We start from the raw sequence: 18,537 nt of genomic DNA on the forward strand, positions 1-18,537 counted from the left end.
TTCCGCCGGCAGGAGGGCAAAAAAGGCGGCCGGCCTCCAACCCCCGTGGCTGCCTCGTTAGTCCAATCGCGAGCCGCAATACAGAAAAGAGCGACAGTCTCTTTATGCAATAGGTGCTCGAGAATAAGGGATGAAGGATGCGAGAAGCCCCTTCACTTAGGTTTCCACTGATTGGATCGTTTGGTTAACAGAAGGCGGGGCTGGGTGATGAATGGGCGGGGGCCTAAATGGTGCGCATTGTCTTGCGGCGGATAGAGGCCACGTGGGTTGGCCTGGGTGAATGGACCTTTTGCTTACCTTGAGCATCCTCTCGCTCTTTCTACCCCCCCCATCCAATGTGGATATACTGTATTTCCTTGTTAGGAACATCCTTCATGGACAGGTTTAGTCTTAGATTTAGGTTTATCTTCCCCAGTTTGCTGTGTCAGCCACATGATTTAAATGCCAGGGAAAGGATAAGATGGGTTGAGCAAAAGAAACTGAAGGCGGGAGATAGGAGATACGGCTAACGCTCAGGCCCACCAGTGTGGTTCAGGCTATCTCACCATGCCGTTATCTCCTTGCAAGCTTGGCAACCTGGCTACCCGCTTCTGCCTTTTATGTAGCCTTGTGAGGCGTGTAGGGAAGGGTGGAGGCACAAGGCACAATTCACCTTTATGACATTGTGGTGGTGAAGAAGGGATGCTTAAGCAATAGCCCTCCCAGGTAGATGAGTCTTAGGCTCTGATCATAAACCTGATTCAAACTGCCGTATATCCCCATCCGGAAACACCAAACGGTAGTGGCTGATTTCGGTGTGAAAAACTGTTTGTTTTTGTTTAGCTTCTTTCCCTTGCAAGAATTTGAAACTGGCCCAGATTTGCAGTAAATATAGCCTCTCATGAGAAGTTGTCACATGCCAGCTTGAAGACGAAACTTACCTTTAAGGAGAACTGCCGATACATATAATGTTTATTTCTTGGCAGAATCAGGAAATATCTTTAGCCATTGTTGTCTGTTCTGAAAGGATGAATCCTGCCAAGTTTCAGATGATGAAATTTGAGGGGGTTATGCTATTATTCAACAACAACCCAAATAAATATTGATCTTCTGAGTAATGAAAAAGGCCCAATATGAAATGGTGAAAATAGCTCTGATTTCAGGAAAGGTTGTTTATTTACTTAATGTGTTTATTAGCATCCTGTAATATTCTTTATTTTCAACCCACTAGACCAGTGATGGCGTGTCAAAAATTCAGAAAATGCCTAACTTGACTCTGCTGGCGTGTCATCCACCCCAAACAAAAGGGAAACAATTCTTTACATATTCATTTATTTTTTAAAAATACAGTCCAATCATGGGTAGTGCTATGTATTATATAAAGAAACGTCAAATAATTACAACAATGAAATACGAGTAAAACAAACTCAATTTCTATCGTAACTCAGGGAGAATAGCTGTTGTTGCGTGTTGTTGAACGCTGGCATGTCATCCAAAACGTGTTGTGTCATCTTTGACATGTGTGTCATAGGTTCACCATCCACTGCACTACAGACTTTTGTATCAATCTATGGAAAGGCTTCAGTGTTGTGCCTGTCACTTGGTCTATGGCAGTGTTTCTCAAACTTGGCAACTAAGACCTGCGGACTTCCATTCCCAGAATTCCAAGACCTGTGGACTTCCACTCCCAGAATTCCCCAGAATGCTGTCTGGGGAATTCTGAGAGTAGAAGTCCATAGGTCTTAAAGTTGCCAAGTTTGAAAAGCACTGGTCTAAGGGAACAATCCCAGTTGGGTTGTCCACAGGGTATGGTCAAAAAGATCAAGGTGGCAGTTGCAGTGGGGCAATTGAAGCTCTGCCTGTTTTTACCTATGCATCACACCCTGTGAACTCCTCTGGACCTCCCGCATCACAACAGTTGAGCTTGAGACCCCCTGCTTTTCAAAGCACAATAGCAACATTCATGAAGCATGCTAAAGCAATAAAAACGTGAAGCCATCTTATGGATTACCCAATTTCTGCCTCCTGTTTTAGAAAACACAATTTTCTTCCTGCCCTCTGAGTTTTTTTTAACAACATCCCTTTATAAAATCCACTTAGCCACACTTTGGCTTGCAGGTAACATTCCTATCGCTCCTAAGTATGTCCACATCGCCAGGGTATTCCTTTATCAATCCCTCAAGAGCAGGTTGAAGGTAACCCACAATCAAGTTTCTTCCACCAACGTTGTAAGGCTAAGAAGGAGAAGGAATCACTGCCCTGGCCTGAGCTGTCACAGATCTTGGAGGAACAAAAGTCCTCTTTGGGAGTACTTGTCATAATGGAGAAATAAAATAAATTGTTCACACTTTCTCCCCATCTACTTCCTGTTCTCTGCATTTGTCTAACCATGCAAAAAAAAAAAAAACATCCTAGTGGTTTCTATGAGGGGAGAGTTGCAAAGCCATCACACCTCCTTTCTCTGCGAAGACCTGCTACGGTGCCTGAAGCCCAAAAATGGAGGCAACAAGAATTCCTACAGATGAGGAAACAGACTGTCAGCAAGTGCCCCTACAGCTACGAGTTTGCAATAAACTAGAATTGGGGTGGGGGGGAATCCCTGAGCTCTCAAAACCAGCCAACATTGTGTAGTTGTATGTTGAGAAGTGGTTCTGAAGAGGGGCAGGATCTTTCTGCGGAATAAGGGTGTCTGTAGGAAATTGTCAAAATGGTGGCCACAGTGTTCTGATCAGAAGTCTACCTGTTTTTTATCTTCATTGCATACGCAATGGGCAGAAAAAAACAGGCAGAGCTTTGATCAGAATGTCATGGCCGCCACCTTGACTTTTTTTTAAACATTCCTTGTAGATACTGTGGAAGTGTCTGTAGTTGGTCTTTAGGTAGACATGCATACTACATTCTGGGAATTTCTGTAGATAGAAATATTGAAAACGGAGGTTCACGGTTTTTGCATTTCTAGGACTGTGTGTAGGCTTCCCCCCCACACACTTTTTTTTATTTTCGTTGATATTCTGCCCTTTTTGTATCATCAACTTTCTCTGTTTCAATTTAATGAATCAATTTAAAATATTTCTTTCAAAGATCTGCACATGCTTTGGGGCACGAAGCAAAGCACCAAAAGCGGACTGCAGCAATTCTCACACCTTTGTTCAAGATAATTTCTTCGGTTATATATAATCTTGTATTTCTAGGTTACCTTGGCCAGATTTGTTATTTATTATCCTTCATTTACAGCATTTACCCACCACCAGCACCTTTTCTTAAAATGGGAGAGAGGGCATCTCCTCTCCTTTGGTCCCCACAGCAGCAGCCCTGTGAGCCAGGTGGGGCTGAAAACTAGCGACTGGCTCAAAGTCACCCGCAACCATCCTGGTCAAGGGAAAGTTGAACCTGAATTTCTAGTCTTCTCTGCAGTAGCCCCCGCTCTTTGGAACATCCTGTCCCCGGAGGTGCGATCGGCCCCCTCACTCCTGGCCTTCCGAAGGGCCTTGAAGACCTGGTTCTGCCACTTGGCCTGGGGTGGGGAGGGAATACCTCAAGCAGGGGGATGGCTAGCCCCATAGTGGCCAGCTCTCCGCAGCCTGATTTTCCATCTTCTTGGATCTTCCTTTTGTTTAGTATTGTTTTAAATGTTGGATGTATTATGTGTTTTAGATATATTTATAGTTTTAATGTTTTCTGTAAGTCGCCCAGAGTCCCCTATTGTGGGGGAGATGGGTGGGGGAGAAATCCAATAAATAATAAATAATAATAAATAGTCCTGGTTTCAACCAGGAAAAAGAACCAGATTCTGCCAGCTGGGTATTGTGGTTCTGTCACCAAGGACCGCATAACAGGCTTCCCATTGCTTCTGTCAACGAGAGGGAGAGGGTGCTATTTTGCATAGTTCAATGCTATTTAGTCCTCCAACCTCTAGAGATGGTTGGCCAGGCCCCTCGCTGCCAGCACTGTCCTTCCTTTGCAGCACATATTGACTTGCATTATATGGGAGCTGGGGTAAAATTGACTCTGGTTCTGCCAGTTCTGCTCTTTTTGGACAGAGTAAAGGCATGTACATAGCAGAGGGGCGTAAGGAGAAATAGGAGAGAGATTGCCTGATTCTCTTTGCAAGCCCTCCATCGTGCTATGACCTGTCACTTGGGCTATCTCTGAGTGTGGGTCTAGTGCTTTTCTGGAAGACACCCTGCCAATGTTCAGAAATAGCCTAACTGATAAGTTACTACCACAGAGGAGGGTCATGCCTGTCACTCAGACTACCATCCCAGGTACCCAAGCCCAACTAACTTCATGTTAAGGAAGCAGCTGGTGGTTGCTTTTCCTCCTGGCACCTGAAGTTGGTTGAAAGAGGAAATGTGGCCAGAAGAATCCACCAAACCCTGCCCTTAAACCAGTGTTTCTCAAACTTGGCCAGTTGAAGCTGTGTGGACTTCAACTCCCAGAATTCCCCAGCCAGCCAATTCTGGGAGTTGAAGTCCACACAGCTTCAACTGGCCAAGTTTGAGAAACATTGCCTTAAACTGTCCTGAATCAAAACTGTAAGGACAGCACCAATCACAAGCCTTGTTCCTGAGACTGTGCGATGTCTGCTGACCTACTTTTCTGACATTTCAAGGACAGGAGGAATGCACATTGACACAGACATGAGGAAGACTCCTATGATCCCAGAAAGCACTTCTTAGCTTCAGAGCAAATATTCCTTCAAAATCTAGACTGGAGAACTATGGTAGAATACAAGCTTTGTACACAAAAGACCTTAGGTTGACATCCCCTCGTGAGAATGGTAAAGACTCTGGTCTGCAATGCAGTAGAGTCACTGCCAGACAGTGCTGATAATGCAGAAATACATGGATGAATGATTCTTAAAGTATAACAGAACATTCTATACGCTTAATTATTATAAAAAACAAAGCATTCTTGATTGATTGATTGATTGATTGATTGATTGATTAAATGCTTATCAGTGGGGAGCCAAACAATAAAAAATAAACCCACACAAAATAAATCAGGCACTGTATACCCACTAAAATCCAATCCAATCTTGTGTATTGGACAGTATTTCCCATAATTCCCAACCAACATCCCAACCAGCTAGTGTGTGGTGCTCAAGACCTGCAATGAGAAGGAAAGAATGGCTGGATTCTCACCTCACATTTAAAATGTAGTTTATTTCTTTTGGGTTTTTTTTTTTTTAGCTATTGTGGATCATTTGGTTGAAACAAATCTTGACATAGAGACATATGAACACGCATTGTAAGTCCAATTGCCTCCAGTGTCAGTTACCTAGACATGTCATACTCAAGCTGCAAAATTCCTGATTGCCATTAGGTGGAAGCAAAAAGGCAACGTTTTCTGTAATTCTTGGCTATCTTCTAGAGGTCATCCAGATTTTTGCAGCCCAGATCTGATCAACCTAAATTTGCATTTGTATTTATGCTACAATTAGTTAATTGTTGTGGTTTCCCATGATAAAGAAGGGGCCCCTAAGAGCAGCTCTATTTTTATTTATTTGTATGTTTGCTTTCAAAAGATACTGTATACTTTCCAAGAACATTGAAGGTTCTTAAATGATCTTAAAGAAAATACAGGAAGGAAGGAAGGAAGGAAGGAAGGAAGGAAGGAAGGAAGGAAGGAAGGAAGGAAGGAAGGAAGGAAGGAAGGAAGGAAGGAAGGAAGGAAGGAGATGGTTGGGTGAGAGGAAGGCAGGAAAGAAGGAAGGAAGGAAAGAAGGAAAGAAGATGCTAAATAAAAATAGATCATTCCTGGAGTTTCTTGAGAGAAGATACAATAGTGAATGAATTAAAAGAATTCACAGGTTGCAGGACTAAAATAATGCTAAAAGGAGTCTGATTTGTTTATTTAGTTATTTGACATGGATAACTTTTCTTTTACAATTTTGTAAAAGTGGAAAGCTGAAGGGAAAAACTAAATAAGTTCAACTATGGGACCATGCCTGCTCATGATTTTGAAGTGAACTCCAGGCCTGAACATGGATGATCACCAAAGGGCAGAAGATCCTGAACTTCTGTGAGTCTTTGGCCTGACTGAGCTGGAAAGAGAGGCCACAGTCTGCTCTTTGCTGAGCTAACTTCTTGTAAGAGAGATGTGTGCACTCAGATCATAGGAAGATAAGCCCGATGGCCGTGTTTTAACAAAATGGATGGTCCTTTCAAAAGGGAACTTGTGTTTTCCAACAGCCATAAGCTTTTCAACCACTAGGTGTCTCAAAGTACAACCACAGGAAGTAATGAGGGAAGACCGTATGCTTTACCCTGGAACCAATTTGGAACAGTTTCTTGTATCTGTATAAAGCATCCTTTTACCAATCATCTCAGCTGGTTCCTGCAGGTCCAACTGCCCTGCAAAAGGTAGAAAGGTGGCCTTTTTTTAGCCTTTCTCATGACAAACAGAACTCAGTGGTCTTCTAGAGGGAAAGAAAGAAAGAAAGAAAGAAAGAAAGAAAGAAAGAAAGAAAGAAAGAAAGAAAGAAAGAAAGAAAGAAAGAAAGAAAGAAAGAAAGAAAGAGAAAGAAGGAAGGAAGGAAGGAAGGAAGGAAGGAAGGAAGGAAGGAAGGAAGGAAGGAAGGAAGGAAGGAAGGAAGGAAGGAAGAGATATTGGTTCTCTGAGTGAGGTCCTCATTCTTTTATTTGTGTGTTTTCAAAATGGGCCCATTGTTTTGCATTATGACCATCATCACAGAGCAGAAGATGAGATCAGTTCTGTGGTCTAGGTCTGCCTAGCACCCCTTCATCTGCCATCTTGTGCTGAGGGAGTCCTAAGCAGCTTTCCCAGTCAAGAGCCCTCCACGGGTGTTGAGAACGCCAGCAAGTCCTGACTGGTGAAGGGTGAAGGATGGACTCAAGATGACTTATGGAACAGGAGCAGGGAAGGGTTTCTTGCTGTCTGTTCAGGGAACTCAACTGGAGAATCAAGCAAAAGCTTGAGCTAGAATATAGTTTTAGCAGAAATATGAGTCAAATTTTGGAAAACTAGCCAATCATTCAAACCAACCAACCAACCAAGACAAATGATATAGTAGGGTTATTCTGGATAATGGTTGTGTTTGTACAACAGTCTTACTCATGCTTAACCTGATGGAATTAAGCCAAATACCTACACTTGGATAGCACATGAAACCACAAAGTAAACAAGGGGAAAGCAGACTTCAGCCATGCCATGGTATCATGGCACAAAAGACAGTATTCATGCCATTAGCATAATTAGGTCACAATGCAGGTGATATCGGGCTTCTGCCTCAAACCAACTAAAATGCGGATAGCTGGAGAATAGTACAGGGTGTCATGTAAACACAGCCTATGGAACAGTTTGGGGATGTCACTAGAGTTATCTCTGTCAGTATAGATTGAGGAGCACCACTTACCACCAACTTATCAGTGATGTGCTTCGCTAGACAGGGGCAACCCACCTACAACTGTACTTGGCTTGGAAAAGACAGATGGTGCAGAATGAAGCAGTTGAGCTCATGAGTGGGATGCTTAACTATGAACATATTATCTCCTGCTAAAACAATTACAACCACAAGGACTCATCTTGCAATACTCATGCATCGGCTTTCTCATTGGTGGTGCTTACCTCTTTGTGTAAAAGCTCTAGTCTACGGTTTGTAATCCACAGCAGTTTGGCTCAACCAATATATTAAGACACAAGCAAATCAACACAAGCAAATTATGCTGCAGTTTAGTGCCGTGCATGCCAGACCTCCCTCCTTGCAGTCTAGACTGGAAGCAGTTAATCCAAAGAACAAGACTGTAAGAGCCCTCATTAATAGTATTCATTGGAAGGAAGGCTACCACACAAGAATTCTAGCAAGTAGCCTGATTTCAAATGGGACGTCTATATATAGGCAATTTAGGGTGGCAAAACTCTTGTCTATTTCCTCCCTACGCAGAGGACTGGAAGCTTGCCTCTTTAGTAAAACAAGAAGCTGTCTGCTTCTGCTCACTGTCTTGATCTGTCATTCCCACCAGTCTGAGAAGCAGCTCTCACAATAAATATGAACCAGCCACAGGTGTCCATGGCAACTGCCAAGGGAAACAGCCATGAATACTCACATTCATTGGGATCTCCCCTCCCTTCCCATGGAAGACTGATGCTCAAGTACAGGCTGTGCACCAAGGACTTTGCTCTTCTGCCTCACCATGTCTTACTCGCTCTGCAGGTTCAGGTCCATCCTATCTTTCACCCCATGCAGGTAAGTTACCCAAGTGCTCCTGGCTGCTGGGGTGTATGTAGACCCAGAAGGATAAAAGCATTCGTGTTCCACTCTCTCACCCCATCAGATGCTACATTTGGGGATTTTTGTAAACTGGATTTTGTTCCCAGGGATGATCCAGTTTGTATAATTCCCAAATGGATTATTCTGTTTTATTTCAGAAGATATTGGGCATTGCAACATTATACAACAGGGGTTAAATGATAGGAGTGCACACTGGCTTCTGCGTGTCATATGGATAGAAGAGCAACTAGGTTCAGATCTCATGCTCAACCATGGGTTACTGTATAAACTACAAGTGGCTGGATTTTATTTATTTAGTTAATTTATATAGCTACCCATTTCACATAATGTGACTCTGAGCAGTGTACAAAGTTAAAAAAAACACACAAAAAGCAATACAATAGAATAACTAAAAACATAATAACAAAAATCATCAAAAAAAACATTAACAATAGAAACCATAAAAACCATAATCTGCAGGTTCATATAATATCTAGCAAACCGCAAGAACTAGATTTGTACAAACATGCTAAGCCAAAATAAACCACATTACGATTTAGTACAATCTGTGAACACCATCTGGGCTTCCGCATTCTGTTAAATCCTGCATTGCTTAACTGCAGCTTGTTTAATAAGCCACCACTGGCTGCCTCTCCTACAACATGCAACAGTATAAATCATGGCTTGCCTGCCACAATGACTGTGTTCCCACTACAGCGAAAACCAAACAAACCACCTTATGGCCTAGCGCAATGCGTGAACCAGCCATTGCATATTTTGATGCTCTGCCAGTATAAACAGAATTACCAGCAGTTTCACCCTCACCCTGTCTTGCTAGGTTTGGAGGGTTGCTCCATCGCCACTGTTTGGAAATATGTTAAATTCCCTTCACTTTCCAAGGAGGCCTCTTCAATCTCCTGCTTCTGGACAACAGTCCAGATATGAAGGATGGGGGATAGTCCTGGGGCACCTTCCATTTGTTAATCTTTCAGGCAGGGCTGGGGGATAAATCTTGGTGGCCAGGAGCTGGACTTCACCATTTTTGGTGGTCAGGAAGATGGTTCACTGAAGCAAATGATGTGATGGGATATGGGTGGGATTTTCTATTTTTCTCCAGGGTTTTAAGACGTAGTGATGGGGCGGAGGTGGGGTAGATGGGGGTTCTTTGCATTTTAACTGCAGTAGTCCTATTTTACCCAGCACTCATATTTTTCCAACCTTGGCTGAGCATAGAAGGTTGTACAGGGCCAGATTCAATTAGTACATTGTACAGGAGACCATGAGAAAATCCCAGGGCTGTAGGCTAGATCACGAAGTTGTGAAAAAGATCTCAAAAAGAGGCAAAGGCAAATCCCTTTCATATTGTTGCCAAGTGAACAACAGGGATGTGTTTATGATGCCATAAAGAGTAGAGCTTGATTGGAGAAGATTTTACATTAATCCCATTTTTATGGGGTTTCTGCCTCAGAATGGTAAGAAACCTAATTACCGATTTTCAACCACTGCTGAAAATCAGCTTCAGAAGCGGCGTTATAAAAAAAGTGTTATTCTTTCTGAAACTGCCATACATCGGGATCATATACGCACTTCTGTTTTCAAGAGGAAAAATGGGAAAGATGCTTAAAAAGTTTTGGGAGTACAAAGTTAAATAAATGCATTAAAAAAAAAAGATGAAGAATCCCTTTCATTGACTATTTAAGAGTAGGAACAGAGGATGCTCATTTTAGTCCCTGGCCCATTCTTTCCTTTCACTGCAGAACAGTCAGCTTGGTGATTTAACAACAAAAGAAACTACAAAAATTTACATGCATTCAGTTCTGGCTGCTGCAGCCTTTTTTTGGATCAGAACCAAAAGTTGGGACATGATTTAGTGTCAAAAGTAATGCAAGAGAGAGAGAGAGAGAGAGATTACCATTCACCCCAGAATTAAGTCCCCAAATTGTTTCAAGGGGCTCTATGTTTGAATAAAATCTTCTGCTTAGAAGATGCAGGATTGGCTGATGGTGAAAGGCAGCCATGTACAGTATTCCCTTTCTGCATTAAGATCCGGCTTCATTTGCATAGGGATAATTATGCAGCTGCTGGGCTTCCTGCTCCTAGAATGCATAAGGCTGAGCTGAGTGGGAAAGGAATCTCTCCCTCTTAAAAGTTCCATCCTTCTTTTGTCCCATCCACTGGAAGACCCTTTCCAATGTCCATCTGGAAACAGGGGTGGGGATGGGGAGAAGATGTGCTCATTTCACAAAGAAGGCAGTTTGTATGGGAAGAGAAGTTAATTTTAGCTCAACATCTGGGCTTTGTATTATGTCCTCCTTCTCCTTCTCTTTCTCCTTCTCCTTCTCCTTCTCCTTCTCCTTCTCCTTCTCCTTCTCCTTCTCCTTCTCATTATTTACATTTATTGACCATCAAATTCCTAAGAATTATAGGACAAAAATCTACATATTCCCAATAGAAATAACAGTGGGAAAACATAGTGGTTTGAACACTAACCCCCCAAAATGGAGCGAAATGGAGAGATGTTGTGTTTTGATATATTAGATATATTCATTTCTTCTGAATCAAGAGCATAACCACAACCAAGTCCTCTCCCCCATCTAGGACTTAAGGCAGACAAAGAAGAGGTTGAAAGATCAGCAGGAGTTTCATGAAACCCTGGAATAGTCAAGGCACGGACAGGCTTGTGAGAACTTATGACTTGAGCACGGCCCTGTAACTTGAGGATTGGCTCCGGGTTTTGTAGAACCAGCAAGGAAGATGTCCTGAAGGGGTCTACTCCCTCCACAGTCCCATGGGCATTCTCTTTGCATGCCTTCTTCCAAAGATCCCATTATTTTGACACCAAAGAACAGACCTAAAGTCCATTTGATCAAATGCATATAATATTATCCAGAAACTGAAGCATTCTTGATGCAGAGTAGGGGATTATAAAAAGAGAAGTCTGCGGAACACGAGAGGTTGGTTGTAAAAATGGAGATTATTACCTACAGACTGTGTCCATTTGTAAAATGGTTGGGTGTGGCAACAGATATACGGATAGTAGGAAACACTTTTTCTCTCTGATGAAGGAATTCACTAGAATCCATAAAAGCTTATGCCACCCATTTTTTTAATCTTTCAAAGGTGGCTGTTTTTTCCCCAGCAGACATAATATGGCAACCTCTGTAAAATCTGTCCAGAAGGAGGGGAGGCAGGCACAGCTGCTGTTTCTTCATTGTGCTCTTAACACTGGGGACTGTCAGTGCAGGGCTGGTGATCACCAAAGCTCCCTTGACTCCGAATGGGCAGCCTTTCCCAAACCAGCACCCCCCCCAGGGATATCCACATGGGAGGGTCAAAAAAGTCAAGATGGCAGCTGTGAGGGTACAATTGAAGCTCAGTGGTAGATATAAAACAGACAGCGCTTCAATTGCACCACTAGGGCAACCATCATGACTTCTTTGACCATACCGTGTGGATACCCCTGCACCCTCCAAATGTGTACAATTCAAATTCCAGGTAGCACGGCCAACACAGAATTCTGGGAAGTGCACATATCCCGAGGGTACCTAAGTGGGAAAAGTCTGACTTAGCTGATCCTTCTGATTTCCACCTCCCCATGGACCTGTAGAACTTGCAAAGGCTGAAAACAAATTACAGTATATCCAAAGAGAAATATACTTGTTTTTTCTTTCCCATATTTTAGGAGAGTCCTGGGACCACCCAACACCACCTTTACACCTGAAGAGATCCCATTTCAATGCCCGGATCCCTTCCTTTCCTCCCTCTAAAAATGCAACTGGCTACAGAGATGACGTCAAACCTCAGCCACCTTCTTTCTCTTTTCTTATCCCTCTCTTTTCTGCTTTGAACGTTTAACCGTCTTGCAACTCTTGGATAAACCTTCCGCTGGTCTCATAAAAACATTGCCCCTCAATGGATTTGACATGATGTTTTCCTCGGGCTTAAGATGGCTTACCCTGCTGGATCTTGCCTGGGAGAGCGCCGTTCAGGCTGCTGAATGCCTGGCCAGGAGACAGCCCAAGGACATGACTCTGTTTAACAATGAAGTGCCTGTGTTTGAGAGGGAGAGGCAAAGAAAGAAAAAAAAATGTATGTGTCCATCTATTTAGAATCGAGGTCCCAGAGATGGGAAGAGTCCATGTGAATGGCAGGACCAGTTTTGATTCCAGCTCCCTGTGAGCCTTTTGGCTTTCGGGCTGATGGTTCTTCTCTTGGCAGGGTCTATTCCCATGACATCGCAAGATTAGGGGAAAAGCCATTCTCCCCTCTGCAACTCTTCCCCTGTCTGTATTCTGCTGTTTTCCTCATTAACCTCCTCCCCCCCCTTTTCCTCTGCTGAGCTTTCTACCCAGGAAGGAAAAGAGATCGCCTTTTCCAGCCAGGTTCCCCTGCAGGCGATTACAATCCTCCCATTCAAATCTGCCATATTGAACCGAAGAAGAGCCATGAGCCAGGTGGCGCCTCTAAAGGATGCAACTTTTCCTAATTTTTTAAGTGTTATTTTATTCATCTTGGATGAGTTCTCCCTCCCACTCACCCAACCTTCCATCGCATCCATTTTATAAACAGCAACAGTAGCTACATTGGCCATTAGGGGAAGAAAAGAAATCCTTGCAGGCGAGATCGGTATTGCAACTGAAGTTTGTACAAAATCACGGCAAGTTTTCTGGAGCCTGAAACTTGCTTCCTCCCAGACCTTTCTTAGAAAGGAAGTGGAAGAGAAAATGTGGTTGATTTTCCCGCAGTGTGTTAGTTTATTTATTTTTTCAATCAATTTAAATAGCTGCCAGTCTTGACAACGATGCTCGTGGGGGTCACGTTGTTAGACGCAGGCCCCAGATCTGCAAATGGGATCTTTTCCCAGCATGCTGGCTGGGGAATTCTGGGAGTTGAAGTCCACCCATCTTAAAGTTGCCAAGGTTGAGAAACACTGATCTACAGTATTTTCAAGAGTCAAGACGAGATACAGTTACAGAATGGCTCAAAAACAGAAAGGAAACAAAAAAACCACAGTAAAACTCAGTAATTATAAAACTGGTAGGATAAAGAGGTGATGTGTTATACAGTTAGAACAAAACTTAGCCACATGAAGAGAAACAAGATCCCATTGATTGGATAATAGCACTGTAAATCAAATGCATCCAGGCGGTCTGGAAATTTGAAGAGACGTGGTATTGCAAACCAGGCATCTTTGCAGTGGGAGCCATATAACTAAATGGGGGTTAGTGTTTCAGGAATTCCTTCACCACTGGTGCAAAGTTTTTGTTCAGATGAGACACCCTGTGGTTGTCCCTCCAGAACAGCTGTTGGGAGGGCATTAAATCTTGCCAGGGTTAGGTCTATTCTGAATTTAGGAACCGTTATTTGGCTGAGATATCTAGCCGGCTCGGAAAAGGATGAATACCTGTCCAAAAACATATCTATGGCAGCCAGGTCTGATTGGGCTCCCAAATCCTTGGTGCGCTGCTTAAAGGCGGCTTGTGGACGTTCATACCCCATCATCACCATCGCACTTCAGTTTCTCATGCAATGTCCTACCTCAAGATGAAATCATGTCATCCCTTAAAATCAGAAGTGTTAAGCCGGGGGGGGGGGGGAGTAACTTTAACCAATAAGAGAAGATACCGTACATGTCCAAAAAGGGGTTTCAGTTTTGGCCACACCAGCCTCATGGCATAAGACCACTTTAGGGGCACATTGTGGGGCTCGAAATACGTTCCTTAAACATGTAGATTGTGCTTAGTCTAAAGGGGTCTATCAGTTTTCTTTAAAAACCTATTTCAGTGAAAAAGAGACAAGAAATCGTCATGTCCGTCAATATAAATGTTTTATAATATACAGTTAATATGAAGCTGGATGTAAATTTGATTAGTTATTCTAGGTAACAAAAGTCAATTAAAGTCAAATTGGGTATAATTACCTACTGGCAGAATGGAACAGAACCTAAAGTAATGTTTAGTTCAAATAATTTGTTTCTTTCCCTAAGCAACTTATTTTTAATTTCCATTTTATACATGCAGATAAGAAATTACAATTGTTTGTGGCTGAAACAATTGAATGGGTTTACACTAAGACATAATGTGGCTAGTTTGTTTCTGGGTTAGAACATTGTGTTGCTGCTAGACATTGTGGTTTTAATTTATTAACCATAATTATGTGTGTTAAAAAATGGTGTATGGCTCAGGGTGTTGGATGATCCAGTAAACCATTTGGGGATTTTTATTTTTACTTTGCAGTTCTTGCCTACAGCCCTGCTATTTCTTACTGGTCTCCCTTCCAAACACTAACCAGATCTAAACCCTCTTTGCTTTTCAGGATCAACCAATGTCTTTTAGGTCTTGCTTCCTAGTTGGGTACAACACTTATAATGCTCATTTTCATAACATCACAATAACCTTGTCAGTTCTTCCGAGTCAGTTAAGCCGAGAGATGGGACTACCCATTGTACTAAGCATTCATCTGCCTTGTTTGGTTTATCACTAGCTTATGAGTGATCCCAACCACTGTGTTAGCCATGGACCAGATTCACACATCAACTTATGCCATGGTTTAACTGTGGTTTATTTTTGGTTAAGCCAGAATGGCTGGATTTGTATGTCATGCAAAGCTGAAACCAGATAAATCCCACTACAGTTCAGCATGATATATCAACTGACCCAGCCACAGACTAGCTGACAGCGGGATTCAATGGAAGAGTGAGAATTGCAACCTCAGTGTTTTCAGTTCAACTCCAGCAGTCTAAATATTGTTTCATACTGGCTGTCAGTAAAGATTTTAATGTGGGGATACATACAGATTATGTAGACAGATGAACAGATATACAGTATATGCATAATAACTAGAAACCATTATTGTAGTTCTCTGGAATCTGCATTTATGCCAAGATTGCCTTACTTAGTGTTGATGAGAAATTTCCCTGTGATAATACAGTAATCTGTGGCCAGTCCTACCATTAGGTATTATACCCAACACCCTATATGTGGTTAATTAGACTGTGGTTTTCTCAGTTGACCCACTTTTCTCAGTTTCTGAAATCTACAGAATGACCATATGGACTGGGTTCATGCAACACATTAAACTATGAAAATTGATTAAAATTAAAATTATCCAAGATTAAAATTAACCCAGTTTAGCACATTTTGCAAAAAACAGCAAGAGGGAGGTGGTTTATCCGATCAGCAGACGGTCGCAATCAACCTGATGGAGCCAATCCATGCTCCAGGATTCCCCTATATCTAGGATCAGTATGCCAACCATAGACTTCCTTGGGGAACAACCATCTGATTACCTGTCCATCTCCAGTGACTGATTTTCCTTTGAACAAGATTATAAAATGGCAGCTGGCTAAGCGTCCGTGGGGTTGATGTCCATATTTGGATGGCAGTAGAATGTGGAAGGATGCATTAGACTCCTAACTGGGACCTTTGGGGGGCAATTATCTTGCTGGTAGTGGGAGAAAAATACAGGGGAGTTCAGTCCTGGGGCTATTTTTCAGAAGTGAAGTGAAGTGACGCTATCACTTGCTTGAGCTCCAAGGTTTTGAATGGATTTTCCTTGCCCTGATAAGGGAATTAGGTGATTGCAAGGTGTCTTTTTGGGAATCAAGTCTATATGTAATTATTTTCCCCAAGAAAATGACAGCGTCCATGCCTTGTGCTAATCCGTAGAATTGTTCAACCATGGTTTCTTGTAAGTCACAATTTGCTGGCTTCACACATCAGACTAAGTCATAAATGATGACTTGCTACCTCAGTGGCAGAATTCACATACGCACCAAGTCAAATCCAAACAAAATGATATTGCGGCTTAATGCAATTTGTGAATTAAGGTACCAGGCTTTTGGCCTCTGCCTAAAACTGAAAGTAATTCCTCATCCAAGCATGATTCTCACAGAGTCTTTAGCAAGATTTATTAAGACAGAAGATATGGGGTTATAAGAATGCCAGCAACTGAACTATTTCCCATCTATGACTAATACATCCCTGACATACATTGGGGCAGGGTTTCTCAACCTTGGCAGTTTTCAGACGGGTGGACTCCAACTCCCAGAATTCTCCAGCCAGCCATGCTGGCTGGGGAATTCTGGGAGTTGGAGTCCACCCGTCTGAAAGCTGCCAAGGTTGAGAAACCCTGCATTAGGGCAAAGACTTCCTCATTTTTTTCACACGGTCTATGAACCGACAAAGGACTTGTAGGAGGCTCTTGATAAAACCGTCTCCTGAATCTTTATCAATCAGGGGACTGACCGTTACAATATGAAATGACAGCTACCATGAACTAGTCAGTTATTCAGGGAATTTTAGAACTGAGCTACAGGGATTTCCTGCAAGGGCTGAATATTCAGAGACAATCTAGGGACCAACTTCTTTTAATGATCAGGACAAAAGCACTGTGAAACCAGTTTTGTGGGTCCAGAACGGCGTTTAGATTCTCCACCTAAACCAGCAGTCACCTTCCCTTTGTACTACTGATTTGAAATTGGGGGGCCACGTGCACGTCTCTTGTTCAAATGGAAGAGGGAAATTATTTTACCAGCAAAAGCAATATAGGCAAACTAAAGATATCTTGAAATCATGATTGAATTACATTTAAATGTGTATACATGTGATATTATAGGTGGCAGTACAGAGATACAGAAAACTCAATGCTCTGCTGCCCTCTATTGTTCACCTGTAATTTTGTAGCCAAATACAGTAGACCTAAATGACTACAGGTAGTCCTCGCTTAACAACGGTAATTGGGACCAGCAACTCCATCGCTAAGCGATGTGGTCGTAAAGCGTGATGTCACATGACCACACCAACTTACAATGGCAGTTGCAGCAGTTTTGGTTGCCGTCATTAAGCAAATCCTGCAGGGTCATTAGGTGCGACGTCATGAGATTGCCATGTGAGACCGCCTACCCGCTTCCCCATTGACTTTGCTTGTCAGAAGCTGGCAGTGAAGGTTGCACATGGCGATCACATGACCGCTGGACACTACAACGGTGTAATTGTGAGCCGGTTGCCAAGTGCCTGAATCGCAAACACGTGACTGTGGAGACGCTGCAATGGCCACAAAGCTACAAAGACCGAGTATAAGTCTCCTCATTCAGCACCATCGTAACTTTGAACGGTCGCTGAACGAATGGTTGTTAAATGAGGACAACCTGTAGCTAGCTTCTTCCCATGATAGACACTGGAAAAACTGAGCCTAAAGTCCAATCCTATGCACAGTTATTTACTTCCCAGCACATATGCATAATAAGGGAGAGTTGGTATACATTTCTTTGGGATACATTCAACACTGAAATCATGCTCACACAGATTGCTTAACCTGTTTATTTAAATAACCCATTGTCTGAATTCACACAATTCCTAGACTAAACTGTAACTTAGCCAAATGGGCTCAGCAGCATCAGGAGCAAACCACAATGATATCAAAGTGATGACATGATGCCCTCATAATATAAATGCTGCCGTTATGTACTTGTGTTCCAACATCTGACCCAAGTAGGTAAACTGTGGCTTTGTATGATGTGTGCATCACACACAGATCATCATTTGCCCCTTTGCCTCACCTGCAGACATCATGAATGGCCTAGGTTCATATCACGTGTTAAGGCTTTAAAAAAAAAAAAAGTAACCAAGTTTAAAACGAACTACCTTAGCATGTTGTATTAATGCAACCACCATATCTGAAACTGACTTGATAAAATGTGGTGGGTAAATGCAGCCAGGAAGTCTTACAAATTTCAGATTGTGGTTTACAGTATGTGAGCCTCCCCCAACCCAGGGCCTTCCAGATGAACTATTTCTACATTTCCCAGAATTCCAAGACACTGACTTTGCTGGTACATAGGGAATTCTGGAAGCTTCATTCCTTACATTTCAAGAGATACTACATTAGGAAAAGCTGATGTAGGCTATACATTCACAAGAAGAAAGAGTTCTGCTGGACTGAACAAAAGTCCACATAGTGCAACATTTCGCTTTTAATAGGAATCACCCAACTATCGCCCCCAAAGCATCATTGAAAGCTTCAAGAGAACAGCTCTTCTCTATTGTTCCCTTCCAATAGCATTCAAAAACATTGAGTGCATCTCAACACCCATGTCCTCTTTAGCTCTTGTAGCTAATAATGTAAGAGCTCACCTCTTTTAATTTGCCCACTCTTCTTTTAAAGTACATCCGTGGATCCAAGTTTCATGAATTGATTTTTTTCTTAAAACAAATGCATTATATAGTTTATACCAATGTTCTTTTGGAGGATATTGGGGTGATTAATTACATTGTCAGCTTCAAATATTTGGATATAGATTATATTTTTCACAGATTTTTAATCAA

Source organism: Python bivittatus, unplaced genomic scaffold (assembly GCF_059951505.1).
Source record: "Python bivittatus isolate LINGU-HERP-01145 unplaced genomic scaffold, Pbiv_v1 ctg000260_np1212, whole genome shotgun sequence".
In the NCBI taxonomy this organism is placed as follows: domain Eukaryota; kingdom Metazoa; phylum Chordata; class Lepidosauria; order Squamata; family Pythonidae; genus Python; species Python bivittatus.